Below are 24369 nucleotides of genomic sequence, written 5' to 3'. Positions count from 1 at the left end.
TATCATGCCTTACTTTCCTTTTTAAAAAAAATGTTTGTTTGTTTGTTTGTTTTTTGTTTTTTTTTGTTGTTGTTGGTGGTGGTGGTGGTGGTTTTTTTTTTTTTTTTTAGACTTAACATATAGAAAGTGATTTGCATTTATTTTGGGTTGTCTTTTGTAGGAGTAAGCTTCCGTAGTGTAAAGTAAAATCTCTGAATTGCAGAGAGGGCAGAATGCATAGTGCATTTTGTATACTGAATCTCAATTATTTCATCCATATGTATAGTCCCATCCGCTTAAGCATACTGCAATCAAAGAACAGGGGTTCTTCCTTCTCTCCCCCATCTTCAAGATAATTTGAACAGAGAAGCATACATAATATTTTCTAGAGGAATGCAGTTCATTCATTCTTATAACACCTGGACAGGGTAATCAATGCTTAGCTGTAACTGCAACTGCCTTCTGGTGTGATACAGACTAATTTCATTGTTTATAGTGATATGTATATAGCAGTAGGGCTTACAGGCCTACAGGCTGCATCCCCATGTTGAATACATATGGAAATTATAATATCTGAAATTTCCCTCCCTAAACAACTTTGTAAACCAAAATCTAAAGCCACTCTGGGAAGATAAATGAGAGTTTTTTTAGGAAAAATATTGAATAATGAGTTTACTTGATATCTCTTATACCCATATTATTCAAATCTGTTCACTGGGCTTCTTAGTGGAAGCAGGGTGGGTCATTCATTTTTTAAGCTCCTCTGTCAAGATAATTATTCATGAAATTTGCATAGGATTGTGTCAAGATAATGGTGATATAAGATTGTATTTATGGGAGTTCAGTACATTTAGATCTATTAGAATTTTGTGTGTGCATGCGCATAGAATTTCAGATGGGGTTTGAATAAATTAATAAATATTGCGAATAACACCAGATGAATGTGTTTTGCCATGGAAACCTGAGAATTCTTTTGAAATTAATGTAAGTAATATAAAATATTTTACCATTTTTATCCTGTAAGACATGTCCTAAGACATGTCCTTTATGGCATAATATTAAGAAGAAATTAGAGAAACAGAAAAAGATTCTTACATTCTTAAAGGTCAGATGGATCTGTAAACAAATGTTAAGCTGCTTATACATTCAAACACAGCTGTAGAACTTAGGCAATGAATGTAGTTACTGTACAAAAAGTACTGAGCAGCAGCAACATTCCAGGCTGATTTGACTATAATATGCTCTTCTAAGGAAATAGAAACAGTAGATTCTTTGTGGGGGGAGGAAGTGTTGGTAATATGCTGTTTGTAAGAGAATATCTTTTTAGGAGAAAATACTTTCCTAAGCTGAGTTCTTAATTTACTAATCAGGTTAAAGTCCTGGACATCTGACAATTACCACCAGCATTAAATTCCATACTCCAGAATTTTCAACATTTGATATAATAGTGTTGCTATAAATTCTTTTTCTGTTTTCCTAAGTAACAGCATTAAGTCTACATCATTTTATAATCCCCTTTTACTGAAAAGGGCACTGAACTACAGTGATTTCCCCATCTCATATGTTAGAAAAAAATAACATGTAAATGTGCTAATTCCTCTCCATTTTTTCATGGATGTTGATGTTCTATATATCTAATGCTCATTTTTCTAGGGTACCTGCATCTTTTATTTTTTTTGTCAGACTGGAAATATCAGAAGATTGGGTTTTATATAGAATTTGAATTATGTGGTTTCTACTTCTGAGTATACAGGAAACTGTAAATAGGTAGGTGAATGACAATGGCCTTTTTTCTTTCATGAGAAAGTAGTTTGTTTTAAATAGGGGCTGTAATTTTGTATCAGTTTTTATTGTTTTAATATAGTTGGACCTTCAGAATTAAAGATGATTCTTGCTTTTCATAGTAAATATGAATACCTCGTTTCTCTTCCATTTCCAGAAGGAAAAAAGCCTCTTTTATTTTCTTAGAGTCAAGATAACTGTTTTGAAAGATGAGAAAGGAACATTTTGATTACTTTCAAAATGTTTCCAGTTGTGTTTTGTCACATTTTATCTATAGAGAGGACATGCTCCTGAATTTGTCTTCCTCTGAGCCTAAGGAAAAGAATAGCACTCATGTCCTTCTAGCTGTTTAGAAACATGTGCACGTACCTTCGACTTTTTAGCAAAACTTGGAAGATGTACACATCTTTGTGGAAGTTTTTAATGGTGTTGTAGAAAAATATTAATTCTACAGAATTATGACATGAACGCAGCCCAAAGGTATGAAAATGAATCAAGAGACATTGTCCAGAGAGGGAAAAAAAAAGCGTTCCATATGCTTTCTGGGAAAAATAAAAAATAAAAAAAAATTAAAAAAAAGGTAGTAGTGAGAGAAAATTAATGTTTTTTTATGAGAAATATAATCTAAAATTTCAAATAGAAACTAAAAGAAAATCATAGAGGAAGCCAAACTATATTCTAAACTATTGTTATTGAGAATTTTACTTAATTAGGAGGACTACAACTGAAAATCATAATTATCCTTAGTCTGTTATTCTACCATGATTTTGCTGTTATTAGAAATAATACTTAGGATATTAAAAGAACTAAAGGTCATGAAAAGACAAAAGAAAAGCTGTTTTTCTGTATTCTTAAAGAGAGGATGTCTTAGATGCATAGTTGTTACTCTCATTTTCTGTCATACATGCAGAAATTAGAATAAAATAGAAACACTGGAGGATTTATTTATAAAAGGCAATACATGGGGTTAGTATCACAACCTTAAGGTTAAAGACACAGACACACAAACACATACAAACTTGGTCATCCTCAGTCAACTTTAAAAATATATGGCATTTTAATTTCAGTCTGTCAGCTTGAAGATATTTGAAGATATCTTTAATATTAACTTTGCCAAACTTCAGTAAAACTTCTTGATAAAAGTCTTCGTGTTCACCTAAAGTGAAATTAGTATTCACATAAAGACTTCTCTAATTCCTCTTGCTCTTGTAACTGAAAAGTCATGCCTGGACAAGGATGTGTTCTCAGAATAACTAGGAGCATCATCACGTATCACCAGAATAACAAGTGTAAGTTACTGTTTTCTTAAAGACCCAATGACAAGCTCCTACCATGCATTCAAATAGGAATTCTACAAGTAAACAGCAGAGATACCCTGATATGTTATGGTGAGCCAAATGACATACTTGTCAATATTTAGTCACTGAAAGAGTGGTTGTTTTTGTAGCCAGAAAATAAGGACAGCCAGGTCAATTGTGACCGCCTGAAATTTCTCATTCTTTTCACATATAAATTCAATTTATAAGACTAAAGCTCAAGTTTCCTGCCTGAATCCCTTCTTAGTTCACACAGTCCCAAAGTCTTAAAAATGTTTACAGAGAGACCTGTCTGACAGTTAGCTGCTCTCCAGGCATTTAATACCTCTGACTCAGTCCAGATGAGTATGTATCTGAAGCAAAATCTCCTCAAATCACTAGTTTTGCCTGTACTCCACCCCAGCTATTTGTTTCTGTTCCCTTATCTTAAAAGGAGCTTCCAGTATCCGTTGGTCTAGGCAAAGAGCTACTGCCAAGTTAGAAGCTGTAGCACAGATCCAAGCACAGTGTAATAAAAGTCCATTCCATCAGGATTTTCTGTTAGCTGATCTCTAAACATGACAGAAATATGTCTATTTTGTAACTAGCTGCTGCCTTGTAAATCTTCTAGGCTGTAAGTAGTTTCTTTTAAAAGCTGTTCTAGTTTCACTTTTTTCTCTTTCAGACCTGGCCCTGAGTGAAAGAGCATAAATAGTTGGTTGCAACAATAAGTGGAAGGAACATAGCAATAATTTTAAAAAAGTTTGCACAAGCAAGTTACAGGAATCAATAAAAGCATGAACCTATATACACATTTTAATCATTTTGACACAGAAGAGTTAGAGGTTATGCTATCTTGACTTAAAAGGAACTTTCAACAATTAGCCTCTGGTAAAAGTAAAACAGCACCCTGTAAGATAATAAAAAATACAAACAGCAACACAAAGGAAGGAAAAGGGCATTTTCATTAAATGGGGGGGAAAAAAAATAAGATTTAAGTAATTGTACAGAACCTCACTCTTCCCTGAATCATCCAACTAAATAACCTTATACACTATTAAATAACAGCAGTTAATTGCACACACTTTTCTATTAAAATTTTACTTGACTATGTAGAAAAAGACACCACTATGTTAAGCATAGCTGCATTTTATTATTTCTTTTTGAAAACATAGTCATGGCTCCCTGAGCTATATATATCTGTGACTTAGTGAATGTAGCCATATCACAATTTTGCAGTAGTCAGTGTTTGGAGAACTTCAGCTCAAGTGTTGTTCTAATAGTCTGGTGAAAGTCCTTTGGGGATAATACCAAAGGCATATAACAATATGGAGGATTTAAAAGTGTGAAAATAGAAAGTTACAATAAAGTGTGGACTAGTCAGCTAGGCATTTCTAATTGAAAAGTAACTGTATAACTTTGAATATTAAAGCTTTAAGAAACTGACGTGATTTCTTTCAGCTGCTTGCATAACTTGTTGTACTTTTCCTATGTTGTCCTTGAATCATAGATTTGAAAACTTCAGAAACTGTACATTTTTACATCTAAATTCTAATCTCTGACAGGGAAATCTACCTCTATCAGCTATCAGTTTATAGAACATCGTGTTCCCCTGCAGCCTCCCCCTTCCCTACCATACAAAATGATGCTGTAATCTCTGTTTGTTTGGTTATTTTCAATACCAAACTTGTGAATTTACTGGAGGAAATTTCTTCCTCTCTCACTCCTTTTTCACTCTTTCTTTATTCTTTTTAATGAGAAAAAAAAAAAAAAAAAAAAAAAAAAGGAAAAAAGAACTGTTTCCATGGGACAAACTAACATTTAATGTTCACTCTTTGTTTCTTAAAGCTTTCATAGAACTTGCTTCTTGCCTTAGCTGTTCAGTGTCTAAAGTAAAATTGTAGTATTAAAGAAAATGCTATTATGACTATTTTGCCCAGTTAGGGAACTGGGTTTAAATACTATTTCTTTTTCTGCATTGTGTAAAATAACTGCTATGGCAATAGATACAAAACCAGAGAAATAGCTGTCTTGTAGGATTTGCTGGGGGGAATTTGTTAACCAGACTCAATGAAAAGCATTATCTTGGGTGGCATGAACTTCAAGGTTTTATTTTTGTGTTCTGCAATAAAGTACATTGGAATAAGATACATCTTCTGTTCTTACGTGGAGAGACATGTATATACAAAACATAATTTATTGTGTTTAATTTCATGCTTCAATTAAACTAATTGATTGATATAATATGTAATTAGTATAATCACATATGTAATAAGTATACATAAGTATACGTACACATAATGTAATAAGTATAAATTTTTATTTATACTTATATACATGTACATTAATGAATTATGATTATAGCAGAACTAGAAAGGGAATGTTAGAAAGCATAGAAGGTACCATGATATAAGTTATCATGATAGCTATTGTACAACACATCAAAATATTCATCATATCATGTTATATGCATGTGTACATATGCGTATATAAAATTTTCAATATTTTCAAAACTATTTTATAAAATCTGCATATTCCTATGATATTCAGGTATATTTAAAAAAAAAAAAAAAAAAAAAAAAAAAACATTTTTATATTCCATCTACGTTCTGTGACAGAAAGGTGTTAGAAAATTATGCATGTGTTTTTAAATGTTATATTCCCCTTGAAATTTTCATTAAATAGTTTAGTCCTCACTGAAAATTTATATTCATTTTAAACAATCCAGGTAATTTCAGTGGAGTCATAAGTTTGTAAAATTATAATTATGAATAGAAAAGGAGTTATAAGAGCTTATATCTGATGTCTTTAAACATTATCAGTTCTTTATGTAATGCTTGTTCTTCCTTAATGGGGAAAGGAGGATGGAAAGGTACATTTTAGTGATTTTGTTAGACACCCACGTGTTAACACCTTTCCTCTCATTACCCATCTTTTTCCATTTCATCAAGCCATGCTTTCTCTTTCTCTTGGCTTTAGTTTCTCTGAAATGCTTCATGTTTTTCTGTATTTGATTCAGTGTTTTGTTTAGTTTCTCCACTGCTGTTGCTCATATAAAATTGGCTATAAAATTTTCAGTGCCAGGTTCTTGCAAAGCATCTGAATTGCCTACGGTGATATCACCCAAGGCTGTTGTCTTGCTTGATTTTTATTAACCAAGCAGAGTCTGACTACATCAGCATTTGTATACAAGTCCTCCAGGTAACAAAGAGATACTGTGAAGCAAAAAAAGGATTCATTAACCCTCCTTCCTTTCTGTTTCATTCAACACTCACTCAATGATCCCGTTCAGTCATACCAATAGGTTACATGTATGAGAGTATGTTCTGTTGTTTGATACGATTGACAGATTTTAAACTGACACCCAGAAGTCTGTGAAATGCATCTAGTTTCTCTGTATTCAGCTGTAAAATAAGCAGCCTCTATAACATATTCTTTTTCACAGTTTTTTCTGTCTCCTCTGTTCATACAAGATACAGTTTATTCCTTTGTGAGCATAAGAGCTCCAGATCAGTAGAGCTCTGACCTAATTCAAGACCCCTAGAAGTAGCTGCAATCTGTATTGTGAAGAGAGAGGTGTTTGTTTTTTAAGGTGAAGCGGGAGAACCTTAAATGCCAGTTCCAAAATTACAATATCATTTTGTTTAGAAGTATTCTTAGGCTTGAAATTTTCCCTGTGTCAAGAATTGACTTTTTGCTCGAGTTCTGTAATAAATTTCATTTCAATATCTGACCCTTTGACTCTTAAGGAGGCTATGGATACTTTTAAGAAAAGGAATTTTATACTTCCCCCATAATGACTGAATCTCAGAGTAGTGAATCTCAGAGTAGATATCAATGAGGTCTCCATGAGCAACTGTAATACAAGGGCAAAGCAAAAAAAAAAAAAAAAAAAAAAAAAAAAGATTTCTTCATGAGAATATAGTAAGAGGAAAGGAATATTGTGAATAACTTTGGCAGCTGCAAATACGGGTTCCTGAATTTTGCTAGAGCATAAAGTGCAAAGGTGTTTAATCTTTCTTTAGTTTGAAGTGTTTGAAGTTAGACTCAGTCTTAATATGGCTGAAGTGCTACCATATGATTGCACAAGCATCAACTTCAGCTCCATGATGCTTGTATAATTGTTGGCTTTACTGACAGGTTATCATTTAATCATGTGGAACTGGAAACTAAATTTGATCTTTTTCATCCCCTTTATTTGAATTTTTTATTAATCCAAGGAAAAAATATTATTCTTAGGTGTAGAAAGTGTTGAAAAAAATCACTTTCAGAATCCCAATTTTTCTTATTCCTATTAATTAGAAGTAAATTCAGATATAATTTTTGTTTTATTAATTCAGTTTTATTTCTCTTTTCTCACCTTTATTTCCTATTTATTATGTATTGCTTGGGTATCAGAATAATCTCACTCATTTTTTTCTGTTTCCAGCCTTCCAGTTTATGTTCTAAGGTCTGGGTTTGATTTGGACTCTGTCTGTACCTCCCCCTTATTAAAGAAAGAAACTTGATAATCACAATTTCAAACATTATACTAGATAATGAATTGATGAAATATCAAAGTGTGGCTAGCTGAATGTGTTTAAATTTTATTTGATTCTTTGAGTAAAAAAGAAATGCACCTATGATTTATTTCCACCAATGGATTTAAAAAGAAAAATGAAAACCATAAGAATGTTAACACGAAGAGTGGTTTGAAAAGGCAAATGATTACCGGCATGACAGCTTTAAAAATTTTGGTAGTTCTCATCTCACATGGAAAGCAAACCAATGTATCTCAGATAAATCATTTCGTCATCTATTATTTGCAAGAATTCAGCACTTCCATTCTTTTGCAGAAACACTGAAAACTAAGCCATAAATGCATTCTAATACTTTCTGTCCATTTTTATGTATTTCATAAATCAAGTCTAACATTCTGCAAGTTTTCTAGAATTTTTCTTTGTCCAAATTACACTTACTCTATTGAATCATGTTGTCAGTTTAGTGAAAAAATTATACATTGAAGTAAGGCATCTGATGGTTGATTCACAAAACAATATTTTTATACACCTAATTGTGTTGTAATCTTTTATGTATAAGTATTACATTGTCCTCTGCATAGTATCATTTTCACTTTTTAGTGTTCAACCAACATACACATTATTTTTATTTGTAGGTTTTAAAAAATATCTTGTGTTTAATTCAATTAAATATAACAGCATAACAACAATATTGATTCAGCTTAAAGATATAGACAAGGAATTGTTGACATGATAAATAATTTCTAACACTGGATTACTAAGTAGCTTAAACGTTAAACATATTTAATGTCTCCTTAAACAGGACATTTAAATTTGAGCTTCCAAAGATATTTAAAATCCACATATGTTTGATAATGTTACTTTATGTGCAGCAGTTACCTACTGAGAAGACTTCTGCAAATCTTAATTTCCGCCCATTTTCTGTTGATTAACATGGAGGCCTATTTGCTGGTATTGTGCTCTGGATTTATCTAGAGATGCTTGGCATTCATGCATAATCCACACTTTTTAGTAACATGCCAGGGAGACATCTGACTGGTACTGGCGATTAGATGATGTTTTGCTTCCTTGGTTTCAGGTTGCTAAACACTTGATAAAAGGCCCTTGGAGTTTTGAAGACTCTTGGTAAAATATTATGAATCATATTATGAAAATTAGTAAATGCATATTTCTTAGGAGCTGTATAACCATACTTCCCTGTGCAGTTACTTAGCATCATATCCTGAGGGATGACATTTGGGGAATAGTTGCTTACACTGAGCTCAGGTTTCCCCTCTGTGCACCTAACTCTGTCATACTGATGGTATTACAGAATTTCCTCTGGGAGATGTGTCACAACAATAAACATTTTTAAAACATGTAATAGTTGCATGTAACTGCTAGTAGAAGTAGTGCCAAGGTAGTACAACATTCTGTTTATTCTGCCCAAGAAGAGATTTAAATTAGAAGTAAATGATTGATTACAACAATGATAATGGATAAGGAGCTGACCTCAGCTGCAAACAGGGGAAGAGCAGATGGTGGAGGCATATGTTATGCCCTCTTATGTTAGTTAAGCACAATAGCTGTCTCTCTCCCTTCAAACACCATTTATTTAGCAATAACCTTGACCATTTTCAATAACGGCTCAATCTGTCCAAGAAAAGAATTCACTCTGCTGTGTACTGTTAGCATCTTCCCTCCTACTGATGGATGCTTTTACTTCTTCCTCATTTTCATTGACTTCAGTGCAGCCCCTAGCTTTGTGCCTCTCTCTCAGGTATGTAGGGATTTCATTCCTTCCATAGCAGTTTCATTTTTGTCCACTTTACTGTTCTGCTGTGCTTTTGTGAGTGTGCGTATGACTCTGTGTGTTGGTTCCCCTATATCAAGATCTTCCCTGCTGAAGTATACAAAAGCATATTTTGGCAATCTGCATTAACCTTTTCATCAGTTTATTGCCTACTTGACCTTATTCCCTGCAACTCCACATACACAGAGATGGTACAGAACATTTAGGTTCAAATGTCAGTGATCTGTGGGGAAAAAAATAAAATAATAATAATAATAATAATAATAATAATAATAATAATAATAATAATAATAATAATAATAATAATAACCTCAGAATTTCTAAAAATGCAGTAATGTTGAGAGTGTTAGAAAATGATGTGTGTGTGTACGTTTAGTGTAAGATATTTTCACTCTGCATGTCAAAATACATCACTCAGATTTTTGGCAACAGCTGTCTCCATGCTTGTTTCTTTTTTGTCTGGTCACTTATTACTAATATTTACCTGTCTTCCTCATTTTGCCACCTTTCAGTTGCTGCTGTGAGAATCCTTGACATTTGTATTAACTTCATTACATCTTCATCTTCCGAAATGCACTGAGAATGTATGCTTCCTCTGTCGTTTTTATTTTTTCTCTTTTCTTGTTGTTTTTACTCATGTATTTATGTATTCCACTGCTATTATCTTAAAGCATTCTGGCACCTAGTTTGTACACTGAGCAAAAGATCATATTGTGCATTATTAAGAAACCATAGATCTTGGCATGTAATTGTTGTAAACAAAATCACAGGTTGGTGAGATTTACATTACTTCAGTATTTGACAAAGAACAGATAAATATTAAGTGTTAATACTGTAGATTCTTTGACTAATCCTTCTTCCTTGATGTTAGAGCTCTCATCAGCTACTTTTTATTATTTTCCTTTTCTTTCCTATGAGACGTTTAAAGAAAGGAATGTTGATACCTGAGTCAAAATGACTTTATGTTGTATGATATCTAGCACCATTTCAATTAAATTCTTTTATAAATGGAACATACTTTTAACGTAAGTTGAGGAAACTGTCTTGAGGGAGTCAACCCCTCCATAGAATTAAAGACAGCAAAACAGCATTGTATATAATCATATAATATTTGGATAAATTTTTATGACATAGCTAGGCAATAGAATTTTGGACAAGCTGTCACTAAGAAATGGGTTGGCAAAGAGGGAAAAACAAATAAACAAAACCCTCAAAGGACTGAAATATAGCTTAACTTGGTATATAGTAATGTGGAAAAATTGGACAGTCTAGGATATCTGATCTCAAGGCTCTTAAGTGGAAACCTAAATTATATGACATAAACATGACATCCAGGAGAGAGGTTGCAGCAGATGTAAAGAAGTAGGGCAACTTAGAAAGGGTGTTTTGGATACACTATTTTAGTTAAAGTTTGGAGGGTCTGTGGTAAAACTGTATATGTTTAAATGAGCTTTAGTAACAATAATCACTAGAAATGAAAAATCTGCTGGAGAGACTTTCAGTTCTGATGCTGAATGAAGATAGTATCAACACCCAATGAACATTTGACATATGCTTGCCATGATGGTTCTCTGTGTGGTTACCTGCAAACTGTTCCTTTTCTGCTTTAGATTTTGACATAAAATCAAAATTTTACACAATTCTTTTTTCCTTCTCTTTCCAAGAAGAAAAAATTAAAATTAGTTATGTATGTATGGAAGACAGTTTTGAAACTACCGGTAATGTTTGTTTATAGAACCCTAGTATACTGGTATTCAGGAGAAGCAGTGTCACCCTTTCAATTCTGACAAATATTTTCTGTAAGCTTCTGAAGAATACTGTTTAACTGTAGATGGAAATAAATGCTCAAGGGGAAAAACATATGGGGGGTTGGTCCAAGCATGCTAATTTATTTCCTGACCTATCCCCCACTACTGACTGCAGTTGATGTGTTCTATGTCATACCTTTTGGTGGACTAGAACTTCATAAATGTAAATGTTGTAGTTTTCCTGACAGCAGGTTAAATCTGACTGGGTGCCTCTGCTTCTGTAACTGGCCAGTACTGGAGCTCAAGATGTGCAGCACTCTGGGGGAAAGAACAGCACAAGCTAACCTCATGTAATCATCTGTTGCACCCAACAGGGCAGTTAAGTCTGTTTGAAGAAAGACAAGTTTTTCTTCAGCTTTAGCCTTTTCATCTGTGATCTGCGGATCACTGTCCATAGGAGAAAGAAGGAGGGGGAAAAAAAAAAAAAAAAAAAAAAAAAAAAAAAAGATAAGACAAAGGAGCAAAAAAGTAAAAAACAAACAAAAAAGACACAAATTTCAGCAGTCATGTGGGTTTAAGTCCCAGATGCATTAATTCAGAAAAGCTGCAGCATATGCATTTTCTAGAAAAATTCTGAGTTTAACGTACTCAATATGACTCAACTTTAGTCATAAGCCATAGATATTTATTAGTTTCAGAAATGCTAAATTGTGTAATTTCTGAAGTGTTTTCTTTTTTTTTTCTTTAAACAGTTTATGAGACTAAGGTTCAATTTGCAGACAAAGGAAATAATGAATCAATACTGTCTTGAAAGGTTAAGAATTTGGAGATATTTACCCAATAAGAGGCCAGATTACTATCTACTAATACAAATGGCATGCAAGGGATGCAAACACCTCTGAGATGCATTGACTTCAAAATATACTGTGATGTAGGTTGATATAATCGGGGAGCAGATCTGGGGCTTTGATTCTCACTTTTTTGTTTGTTTGTTTGTTTTGGTTTGTTTGTTTGTTTGTTTCCTCCTTCACATGTTCCAGGGATGTACTAAATCTTTAATGCTAAATGAAAAATGTTTGGAAAGTGAGCCCTGGTTCCAAGGCAGCCAGTGCAAACTGACCAACATCCATGTCACTAGAGCAGACTGTTAACTGTGAATGCAGAGCTTGGACCAGGATGATCTCCCATGGGAAGCAAAACCAGTGAATATACTTAGTATATTTCTGAACTTGTCTAAAGTATTTTGAGGGGGAGAGACAATTTTAGTGGTCCGTAATGGGTACAGGGTCCAAACTGAAAGTTAAGCAGTATAAATGACAAGAGGTCCAATACTTGAGACTCTCTATAGTTCCCATTTCTTTATTGGTATTGATGGAGCCAGAGTGTCTGTCCTACAAGGAGCTACGTGGTCCAGTCTTCTTTCAGTGGATCAAATTTTTATGAGATATTCAAGGAAGAAAACTTGACTGGTTTATCTCACTGAATACATAGGGCTCTCTTCTGCCAGGATCTAGTCCCTAATGAAGTTTCCATCACTATTGTCTTAGAGCATATGGGTATGGAAATACCATATTAAAAAAGAATCAGAAAAAATTACAAAAATACAAAATACAGACCTATTAGCTTACCAAATCAGCTGTACAGGATAGAAATAAGTGTATAGATAGTACTATCTTGTACTTAAACAGAATACAATGCAAAATGCGTGGGTTTTGGCTTTCAAAGCAACAGAAGAATAGTGTAAGGCTGACTGCATTTCCTCCTTGCTGCCTAGGGAATTATTATCATTATTAATAAGAACAATAATAAGCTAATTAATCAAACAAAATAGCTAAAGCCATACAGTATCTAGAATACCTTTAATATCTATTGCCTGGGTTTGGGGTTTTTATCAGCTTTCAATCATATCTTTTCCAGAGTAGTAAAATAAATTAATAAATAAATAAATAAAAATCAACTAATTCATTGCACTGTATTTAAACCTTGCTCTTAAACAGTTTTTAAGGATAAGCTAAATACGTACCCCAGGATTTTCAAGACCTACCACATTAAACACACATTCGTGGGGGGGGCAATTACTTTATTTATTGGTTTGGTTTGTTCCACTATTGACTTTGGTTTCTATGTGGCATTTCCAATTGGTTGCTTATTCTTTGTTTATGGATTATTTGCTCAACTGATCTTTTAGAGTCCTTGTTGCCTGATTCTGTGCAAGTAGTCAATTAACCAATTTCTTTTGTTTTGTTCTGTTGAAAAAGACAATTTTAATTTCTTTAAATTCTTAAAGATATTAAAGAATATTATCTTAAAGATACTATTTAAGATCTTAAAGATATTATCTAAGAATATTATCTTAAAGATATTAAAGAATATTATCTTTATTCTTAAAGATATTAAAGTCTCTCTGACTTTTATATGGGGAAATAATTACAAAACAGAGGAGACAATTCTATGAAATGTCTACGTAGGAGGTGAATCAGTTAGCATATGATGACTAGCATAGTTTTTCATGCTTCCATAAAGGCTAATCAAACTCTTGTGGTTTCTGTATAGATGTGTATAGGATGGGTCTGTGATGTATGAAACCAATGCTTCTTAGCAGATATAAAATACATAATATTTTTAACGGCTTTATAAGCAGAGGGATTTATCAGTGGGTCTGGATTCAGGTATGCTGAAACTGAAGTTTCTTTTCCAAGATTTATCTCAGCACATACCAGAAGTAACCAGAAGGAACCACAAGTCCACCAGCCCCAAAGAGATTTTTGGTTCATAGTGTCTTTACTGCTCATGCTTCAAAAAAACGCAATGAAACAAGGCTACCTTAGAAGCAGTTGTCCTGATGTTGAATTTATGACAGTGATAATGGAAGGATGCTGATTCAAAAGCCTGGAGTGTTTTCCTTAAATTAATATTTGTCTCCTCAGATTTTTCTCATCATGAGGATTTGTCCTACTTTTTTTCTATGTTCATCTGATGCATCAGGTGTGCAGGAAATCAGAATTAATTTGCAAATAAATATAAATAAAATGTAAGATACTACATCAGCTTTCAGACAATCTCCTTCAACTGCCATGTTGTAGCATTGAAAATCACCATGCATATGTAACATTATAAATCCAGGTATATTCTTACTGAAAGTGGGTACTTAGGAAGAAGGATACACAAGTAGTTCTTACTGGCACAGGTGCTGTCCTCTACTAAGAACATCCTAATTATATAATAAGGCCTACATGTTTTTGATGTCATTTCCTGAAATGGCACCATGTGTGTAAGATGTGTAATTTCAGAGACAGTGTGACAAATAAGCAGTTGGCTGATTACTAATACAGTAATTTTAGATGCTCTAATTATGATGAGTAATAGTCACCCATCTTTACCTCTTGCCAAAAATATGTCTCTGGCAGTTAATTTAATTCCATCGATATGTGTGTTGTTTTTTTTTTTTTTTGTCATTGATCTAAGTAATCCCACTGTAAGGCTTCTGCTGCAAAGTAGTTTAGGTAGGATGTGACACAACATGGAGTAGAGGAGACAATTCAGAGATGCTGAAGAATGCCAATCCATCAAGAATCCCCTTTGCATTCATGAAGCATAAGAAGCATGACGATAGAAACCAAGCGAAAGGGGAGGACAGAAAGGGATGGGACCTTGAGGCTCACAGGGAACTAAAGAGAACCAAACAAAAATTATATGCCTGTGAACAATACAAATACAAGGTGATGTGAGGAGATGCCTTTTCATCCCTTGTCACACAGAATGGGACCACTGTGCTAATCTTTAACATCAAGACTTCCTTGAAAGGGTATTTTACTTTGTTCTGCCACAAAAGATATTGCATTCTAGATGATATTTAAAAACTGTCATTCAAAACTGCATCTTTTATTTCCTATAGCAGAGTGTGCAAATAAATTTAGCAGGTGTTATTAGAGCTGGTATGGGGTAAAAGGCAAATCAAAAATGCTGATAGGGATTTTCTCAGTGTGTCACTGCTGGGACCCTGCAGAGACTAGCCAGTCTTAGTTAAAGCTGCAGTGTGCTTATACTTTATGGGAAATCTATCTCTTTTTATATTATCTCACCTGTGAAATCTATTTACAGAAGAGGAATTTTCCATTCACCTTTCTTAAGGCCATTTTATTTTGTTACTCAAAATCAAAGGGCAGTCTGCAGCTATGTATGACAAATCAGTGTGATTCTTTATTGCGAATATAAATGAAACATCTTCCTACAAGCTCACCATTTTCATGTTCTGTACAGGTCTAGAAAGTTCACTATTCACATGCTATGAGCTATTACACTGTCACTTTTAGCTTGCTTTCATTTTCTTTTCTTTTTCCTTAACACGCTTGCCTAAAAGTAGGCCAGCCTGATAGATTGATAGTGGACTAAAATACTTTTATATCCCATGTTCTGGATTTTCCAGCTTTAAAAGCAGTCTGAAAAATATTGTCCTTACAAGAAAACTGGCATATTCAATTTATTGTTCTGTATTGTCTGTAGTAGAGTCTATTTTGAAAAAGAGGAAAAAACAGTTCCTGGAACAGGAAAAAGATAAAAATAAAAAAATCAGTCTGTATATACATTAAGGTTGTTTTGCAAATTCATTAGTTTTCAGGAAGGGAAAAAGGACATTTGTTCTCAGCAAATCTGTGCATCTCAGTGGTATTACTGTAAAGAAATGGGTAACAATTGTAGAATGAAGTTGTCACTGGTGGAATGACATGCTGTTTTTTTCAGATGCCTTTCTTTTCTGATGATCAAATTCCCATTCTGTTCTCCTACAAGGCAAGGAAATGAACCTTTCTCCCTAGCTCTGTACACTCTACCTCAGCCCCTGCTTCCTCCATCTTTTTGCTGGCTCTTATTGCTGAAACTAGTTCCCACTTTTCTGCAGCAACTCCATCTCCCACTGTCTGCAGCTTAGTCAGAATATCTCTTAGTCAGAATAGGTACTTGACTAGGATTTTTGTGAAGATAATGAATTGTTTTCCACAAGCAGCATTTTGAATGCTGAGCAGTTGTCAGTACGGAGATTTTAGATACTTGTCTAACAGGATAAGGGAACAGAGGCAGTAATAAATTTTCTTGTCCTAAATTCACTCTGTGCCTTAACAATGTTGTGCAGGGATGAGTTTTTAGTGTTTTGACTGCAACTGCTTGTAAGCCTCAGTATATCCTCTGTCCTCTCCTCTGCATACTGCAGCCTTCCTGATGCAGCCAGAAGACTGCAAGGTGCAGGAAAAGCAGCAAACCTCGCTCCTGTAGTCAGGCTGCAGGCACTGGATGCCACACTATGACCAGAGACTTCTGGGTGCTCTCAAGTTAGGCAAGAACACATTTTTGTTGCTCACAGGGCATTAACAGCCAGCAAGTGCTGAACCTGAGAAGCAGAAGCTAACTATGCACTTGTTATGTTTTATTAGTATTAATACGTAAGTTATTATTATTACACAAATTATTTTAATATATGAATTAATATTAATACATAAATTATTGTTATTGTTATTATTATTGCATAAATGGAAATGCAAATTACACAGCCTGTAGGCATTTTGGCTAGTGTCAATGAGACCACTTATTTTATAGAGTATACATAATTTTTTAATGAGCCTCATATGCCCTTACCTTTGATTTTTTCCTCTTTCCTAGTAATGTGGAGAACAACGATGAACCATAATTATGCCTTTCATATTTATAGTGTTCATATCTTCTGTCTTCTAAATAGTTAGCTTTATGAGCAAAAGATGGGAGCTTTCCTCCTCCTATTCCTTGCATTGCTGTGAAAGCCCGTTCTGTGAAATCTAAGTTGATTTCTCCCCTGATATCACATTGCTTAAGTGACACTGTTAGAGAGCGTGGATTAAAATTACCAAGTTAGGAAACAGAAATGGAACAAACTAACCTTAAGCTACTTTGCTCGTGGCTTCTCTTTGGCTCATTAAATCCCCTTTCTGATTCCGCTGTTAAAGAATAAGCAAGCAAGTTATACTGAGTAGCCCATTTACAGGAAGAAATAATCCAGCATTATAAAAGGCCTTTTCACTTTTACTTCTCATGGGAGGAAATATTTTAGCATCTCTTGTGGATTAAAACATGGAAACAAATAAATACAATTCAAAATATTTTCATGCCCTATGAAAAGTTTGGAAGGTACTTAAGTTTTCATGGAGATGTTATGGACTCAGTTCTTCACAAATCACCCCACATTGCACAGTTGAACTATTAAAATCAATGCAATTCAAACTTAAACTCTTAAAATTCAGAGATGATGTGTACATGTACATTCCCATTTACTGGAGATTAGACAATTTTTTTTAACTCAATGTCTGTCCCAGTGGGATTGAGTTACATAATGTTATGCAGAATTACAGCACTGACTTCACTGAGGCCAAGTTTTCATCCCTCTTCCTATTAGAAAAGTTTCATTTTTTTTTTCACTGTTACTTCAATTCTTGTTTCTTATAACTAAAGTAACACTAATAAGGAAATTATGAAGTGAAAAAGCTAATAAAAATTACTAAAATTTTAATTATAAAACAATTAATTAAATAATTAACAATTAAATAATTGGTTTTAATAAAAACCAATGAGTTTATATACTCACTAGTACAGATCATTTGATGCATTTTTGCAAGAATGACAAGGAAGGAAAAGCATTACTTTTGACCTTCAAAACTGATACCATGGACTTCTCCATATATCTCGTATCCTTTACAGAGCTGCAACATTACAAAGATGAATGTTCATACATTCTAAGTGTGTCTGCCTAAATGACTTTGAAGACTTCCAAATGCTAAATAAAGAAATGTCCTTTATAAATGAGGAACTTATACTAAATAAGGGGTTATCTAAATCAGGGCTTTAGAATACTTATTGATGCTTGCAGTCAGTATTATTTTTTTGACAAAATATTAATGTTTTTGTCTTGAGAGATAATATTAGTATTATATTCATAGATCGGATGTGGAAGCCAAATGGAAATCTTGCATAGAAGCCTTACATTTGTGCTTGTGTGGACAGTTCTTTTCTAAGATATATTGAAAGCTTTTCATTTCATGATTAGAGCTTTATTGATTGTTGGAAATGTTTTATATTTTATATTGCTTTTTTTTTTTTTTTCTAGTAGTGTATTTTTTTTGTGATTGCTGGGAAATCATTGTGGAAAAATGAATTTAGGAAAATAACCAAAAATCATTTCTCTGTTTTCAGTCAAAAGAGTAGACGACCAAACTATACTTTTTCAATATTAAATAAGATATAAATTTCTTTCTCTTGCCCCTTTGGTATTGGTTTTTCTAAATGGAGAATTGTGCTCTAGTTGGGAATGAGTGCCTAAGGTTAGTAGTCCCATCTGACATCAAGAACAATATAGAATAATAATTTATTAAGCACAAAGACAGAAAAGTTAGTGTTACAATTGGGAAATTGCAAAAGTTCTCATAGCAAAACAAACAAACAAAACAAAACAACCACAATTTTCAAAAGTACATAAATAAAATAAACATTTTAATACTTAGAATACTGAATGCTAAACTGAGGACTTTGTTGATTTATTAATAACCCTGAATGCATAGTAGCATTTCTATATCAAATCATATCAAAATTATATCAAATTTAGCAACCTGAACCATCTTTTTAAAATACATTTGGATGCTTTATTCAGTCATCTCCTAGAAGCTCACCTAATTATAGCATTATAGGTCATTGAGGAAGTGGAACTAAACTCTGGCAAACCATGTAAAATTGGTTAAATCATAGAATACAACATCAAGTTCAATATGTCTCTTGCTATTAAAAAATATATATATTTGGATTCGTTAAAGGATAATTTAAAGACCCATTGTTTCAGGTATGGATTTGCAAATCTTGAGCAGTTCATGCTGAAAATATGTGGTAGCTGAATGCTTCATGGAAGTTCATTTTTATTTCATCCATAACCTATTCACTTGAATCAGACATTTATTTTTTAGGAGTACACTGGTCAAGTGTATGCCAGAGAAACAATTTGAAAGATGAAGACTTTTCAGAGTTCAAAGTTTTTGTTGATGAACAGATTCAGAACAAATAGTGGGTTCATGTGGACCTGATATAATTGGACTATTTAGTACAGGAAATAAAAGATAAAGAAAGATATGTATAAGAATATGTGGTGTTTCTTGCTCAGTTTTTATTTTGTGTAAATGAAATTAAGCATCAGGTGAAGCTAGATGACATTTAGTCAGGGAAAATCCATCATCCAGAGTTAGATGAACTACCTTTTGACTAAGGCCTGGAGGGTTCAGTGAAGTGGCAGTGCACATTAGTATATGAAATTATGTCAAGATTTATTTTTATTTATTTTTGGCGGACGGGGAGAGGGAAATTCTAATAAAGTGGAAACAACAGTCAATATTAAGCCATCCCAGTTTTTTTCTGTTTGGCAGACAGCAGCCCAACCAAGAAAGGTAAGACTTGGTAGAAGTATCTCCATTTACTCTCCAGACTTAAGTTTTTCTCACAGGTTTAAGCTACTTAATCATTCTATATAAAATTCAGAAACAGTATTTTGAAGGAGTATTATGTACCCAGCTTCTTTTAGTTCTCATAATAATTTGGAAACCTAACTTCATCTGTCTCTTTATAATGATCAATGAGTAAGCATTTTTAGGTATTTTATGAAGTTCTACCATTGCATTTCTTGTACATGTGTTCATTGTGCATCTGTCCAGCCTGTAATGACACAGAGCATGTCTACTCAGCAGTCACTGCAGAGGGCTATTAACTGGTTAGCCCAACTACTCCGGGACACCAACCAGGCTGGCAGATGAGAAGTTATGTAGTTTTTCAAGGAGGTTTTGCAGCTATGTTGATCTATATGCCTCTCTAGCAATATTCATCTATATAGCCAGCTAAATTGTAAGTATATCTTTGCAAGAGGCAGTAAAGATGGAGAAAGGGACTTGTTGCACTAATGCTATTAGACAGTCTTGCTAGATTATGAATAACGTGTTGACACACAAGAAGTTAAAGATGATTTTGTCATGTTAGGAGTCTGAAGGAGTTTGCAGACTTCTTAATTTTACTTGGGAAGTATGCAGGCTTGTGAAGCCAGTCTGAAATCTCTTGCACTGATGTAGCTGTTCTACCTGGAAAACAAAGATGCAGACAAAAGTACAACCACAAATCTCTCCCACAGTCTGTGACGTGATGATGTAGTGTTATGCTCTTTCTTTGCTTTATTTAAAATTCACACACCATTAAACTGCATTGAACTTGCCATTAAAAGTCACATTTCTCTCAGGACTGAATACTATTTGAAGCTGGCAGAAAAACCTTTGTGGTTCAAAACACTTTATACATGAGAAATAGATGGAACCAGTTGGTATAGAACTTAACTATACCAAACTTTCTATTTTTTTTTTTTTTTCCATTCTAAATAAACTATAAATACACTCCCCTCTTCAAACTTTTATTTGCAGTCTCCAATTCTGCTTTAGACCTTGCTGTCATAATTAATTTGACTGTTCCAAACATGTGATAGTCATAAATACCTTTCTGTGACTTAAGTTGGAGTTCACATGAGTATCATTGGAAGGCTTCCTCCTTCTTGATATCCAGAAGGTATTATCTGTAATATGAGTTTGCAGTTACAAGAATTCACATGCTCCTAACTTTTTTCTCCTGAGTCTGTTATACGTGAAAAAATACACCTAGTATCAACATACTGCAGCACATTTTTAAAGTTGTTATTAGAAAATACTACTGGAATGCTTGAAATACTTTAAACAGGTTAATAGAACCTCAGGCCAGGCTCATAAGGGGTGTAAAGCTGCCTAACCCTGAAAAGTCAGTGGAGTTATTCCAAACCCTTATTCCTCCTTATCTTTCAAATTTAATCACAGTCATTTGATCTGTCCTAGGTAGAATTTCATTTTTCACACTCCCATATTATGTGAAAATTGATACTCATGCAAAGTCCTAACTGATAATGAGGATTCTGTGTATTGTATACTTCGCAACATGGAAGTTTAAAAAAAGTTATGCTTCACAAGGTTTTTGTATCAGTTTGGAGTGTACTCAGTCTGGGTATATTTGTAAGTGCAGAATGGTGTGCATTCTAGAAAATTAGTAGCAGACGTTGTCCCATTGCCTAATTTCATTTCACATTTAGTTTGTCAAAAACTGGCTATGACATGCCTATCTCCTGTTCACCTGGCTGCAGCCAATTTTTTGCTTTTCTTTCTCCCAAATACATTCACTCCCAGCAAGCTCTGCCATTTTAAAGAACAAGACAGAGTGAAAACACAGCTGAGACTGTCAGATTTATAGATCTCAGCAAAGAAACTCACAGCCTATATGTTCACAGGAGGGGTTAGGTTTTTTTAAGAGATCTAGCAATCAGAGAAGTCAAAACTGAGTTATTTAGCAGCCTAGCTATTGAAGCTTTCGACTATGTAGCAAGATATTGCATTAAATGTCTGATATAACCGTATTTATTTTTTTCCAGAACAATTTTGTGTAATTTAAGAACTATATATTATAAATAAACAGGACCAGTGCTAAAGAAAGTCCACAGAATATACAGTCTGGCCTCCTTGCCAGAAGTGCTTTTGCACCATTTAGGTTCCTGTCTCTTTCGCTGTTGGATTTTGGCACTTGTATTTAACAAAGTACTTTTTGCTACCACAGCTCTACAGTCCTTGCAGTGATGTCCCTGAAGGAAAAAATAGACTGTTTAATGCACTCTTGTCCTAGAATCATGCAAACATCAAACGCATTGTAGGGCTCATCCTTAAAAGAAAAAATACACTTCTGCAGAAAGGCTTAGAAATGTTAGACTTGTAGTCTGTGCATGATGCCATGCTGTTGTTCAAGGATATGGTCCAAATATTCATGGAACAACCTGTCTCTTCTAAAACATGCTTTTCAAAACTGTGTTCCTATTGATTTTAATAGGGAAGTAATATGTTATATATATACTAGACATCATACTATAAGTAAATAAGCTTTTAAGGCATGTAATAAATCTATCATATATACGTATTAATCTTAAACACTGTTGCACTGTATCCAATACCTGTACGTGCTTTTAAGTTCTGAAAAGCTGTTCTCAAGACGGCAGGAGCCTGTTCTGATCAGAGGTACTGTGTTGCATGTAATACTGCACATCTTGTTTAATCAACTAATGTACATGTGTGTGCAAGCACAGCAGGTTACTTTTGAAGACATGAGGTGGGAGCATAGCTGCACCTCAAATTTTAATGGTGGAGGGGGGAGCAGGAGGAGAGAAGGAAATTCAAAAGAATGCTCTTCCTACTTTGAATTTCATTTTTCAGGCACACAGTAATAAATCAGATTTGCTAATTTTTCAGTTTCTGATGCTTCTTTCCTGCCCTACATTCTGGATTTTTTTCCCTCAAGGATTGGAATGGGCAGATTTTGCTTCTCACAAAGACTTTTAAAAGTCTTTTCTTTGTTCAAAGAGAATCATATGTATCAATTCAGACCTTTAGTATTGAAAACTGATTAAGTTCAACATTTCTTTTTTTGCAGTCAGTGGCCAAACAGAAAACAAAGTAAAATCATTTGAATTCAAAATAGAACATTTTTTTTTTGTGACTGTTAAAGCTTACATGTTTCAAGGTTAGTACAGAGTACTTTGTAGTACCAAGAATGTGTTCTCTCTCTTTTGAGAGTTATCAATGCTTACTATAATGTTATAGTAGTTCAGTTTTTGAAGATACCATCACTTAGAAAGTGTTTAAACATATTTTAGAGAAATATGTTTATTTTTTTTATATTTATATATTCATATATATACATATTATATATTATATATATATTATATATTATATATTATATATATATATTATATATTCATATATATATATTCATATTTAGAGAAATATGTTTTTTTTTTTTTTCAGAAAAAAAAAAAAAAGTTTTCAGCAAACTTTTCTGGGAAAGCATAATCATATTGGATGTCGTCAGCAGGAATTATAATTGAGCAAAAAAAGACCAGGCCTAGACCTGGTCTTCATTTGAAGAAATGAATACTCAAATAGAAAGTTAGAAATTCATTTCTATTTAGCTTTATTAAGACATTGGCAGACATATTTTGGAGAGATTTATTTAAAAACATTATCAAAATACTATCGTGAACTTGCAGAAATAGACACATATAATGTTGAGAGTTTCCTTCCACCTTTTTGGCTTATCTCCTACTAAATTGACAGAACAAAACAAATGCTGCCAGCTAACAACAAGTTTTTGAAGCTTGTTGTCAATGTGATGCACAAAATGGTCCTTTTCTACAGCTGTCACATTTTATTAGTTCTTTCGATTCACTTTGCTTGCACAAAATTTTTTTTGTTTGTTTGTTTTTTCCCCTTGTAGTTTTGACACACTTGCTTCTGTTTTAAAATCACAGCAAACTGTGAACTTATAGTAACTGGTAACACTTGAAAGAAAAGATGGTACCTGCAAAATGTGATGCTGATTTATTATTGTAACAGAATACAAGAATGTGTTTTGATGCTTTCAAAGTATTCTTCCCACTCTGACGTGGGATTTCAGAAAACTTCTCTCAAGCATTAGCTTTGCAATGGGAGGTCCAGATCATATGGCGTAAAAGTAAAAGTAAAGTGAACGACAAGGAAGGAGGGGATGTAGGCACATGTGAAAGCCTTGTGAATGCTGGAAGTTATTTTCTTCATTGAAGTCTTTATCAATAGGGTATGTATTGGAGAGGTGTCTGCCTGGACAAGACGTTTAGTTGTCCATGTCCTGTGGTTCAACTGATTTCCAATGAGAATAATGTATATTCTATCTTCCATGCATTTTGTATTTAAACTTCTATTTGAACTATAATCTTCAGGGAAGATTATAAAATGTCTTTTACTGTGCAAATGAAGAACGCATTAGCACATGTTAGTACCATAAAATAAATAATATATATTTTAGTCGGCACCATGATACCTGATAAAACTTTCTCTGAAATCCCCAGTGACTTCTCCTCAACTGAAATTCAGTCTTGTTCTTTCCCTTGGCTGTCTAGGATCTTTTAGTAGTTTCTTCCAGTCATTGAATTTTATCACGAGTCTATATAGCATTTATTTCTAATGCTGCTGGAAGTATACGATTAACTAAGAACCTCTTCTGTCATTGAAAAAAATTTTTTTAATGTCATGCTGGTGAAGCAAAGCCTGAAAACTGGAGCTTTAGCATAGTAGGTCAAAAGCCAGGGTAAAGCCAATCTTTACTGCATGTTT

This window comes from Aythya fuligula, chromosome 7 (assembly GCF_009819795.1).
Source record: "Aythya fuligula isolate bAytFul2 chromosome 7, bAytFul2.pri, whole genome shotgun sequence".
NCBI classification, from domain to species: Eukaryota; Metazoa; Chordata; class Aves; order Anseriformes; family Anatidae; genus Aythya; species Aythya fuligula.
The sequence above is the reverse complement of the archived record's forward strand: the minus strand, read 5'-3'. Positions refer to the sequence as shown.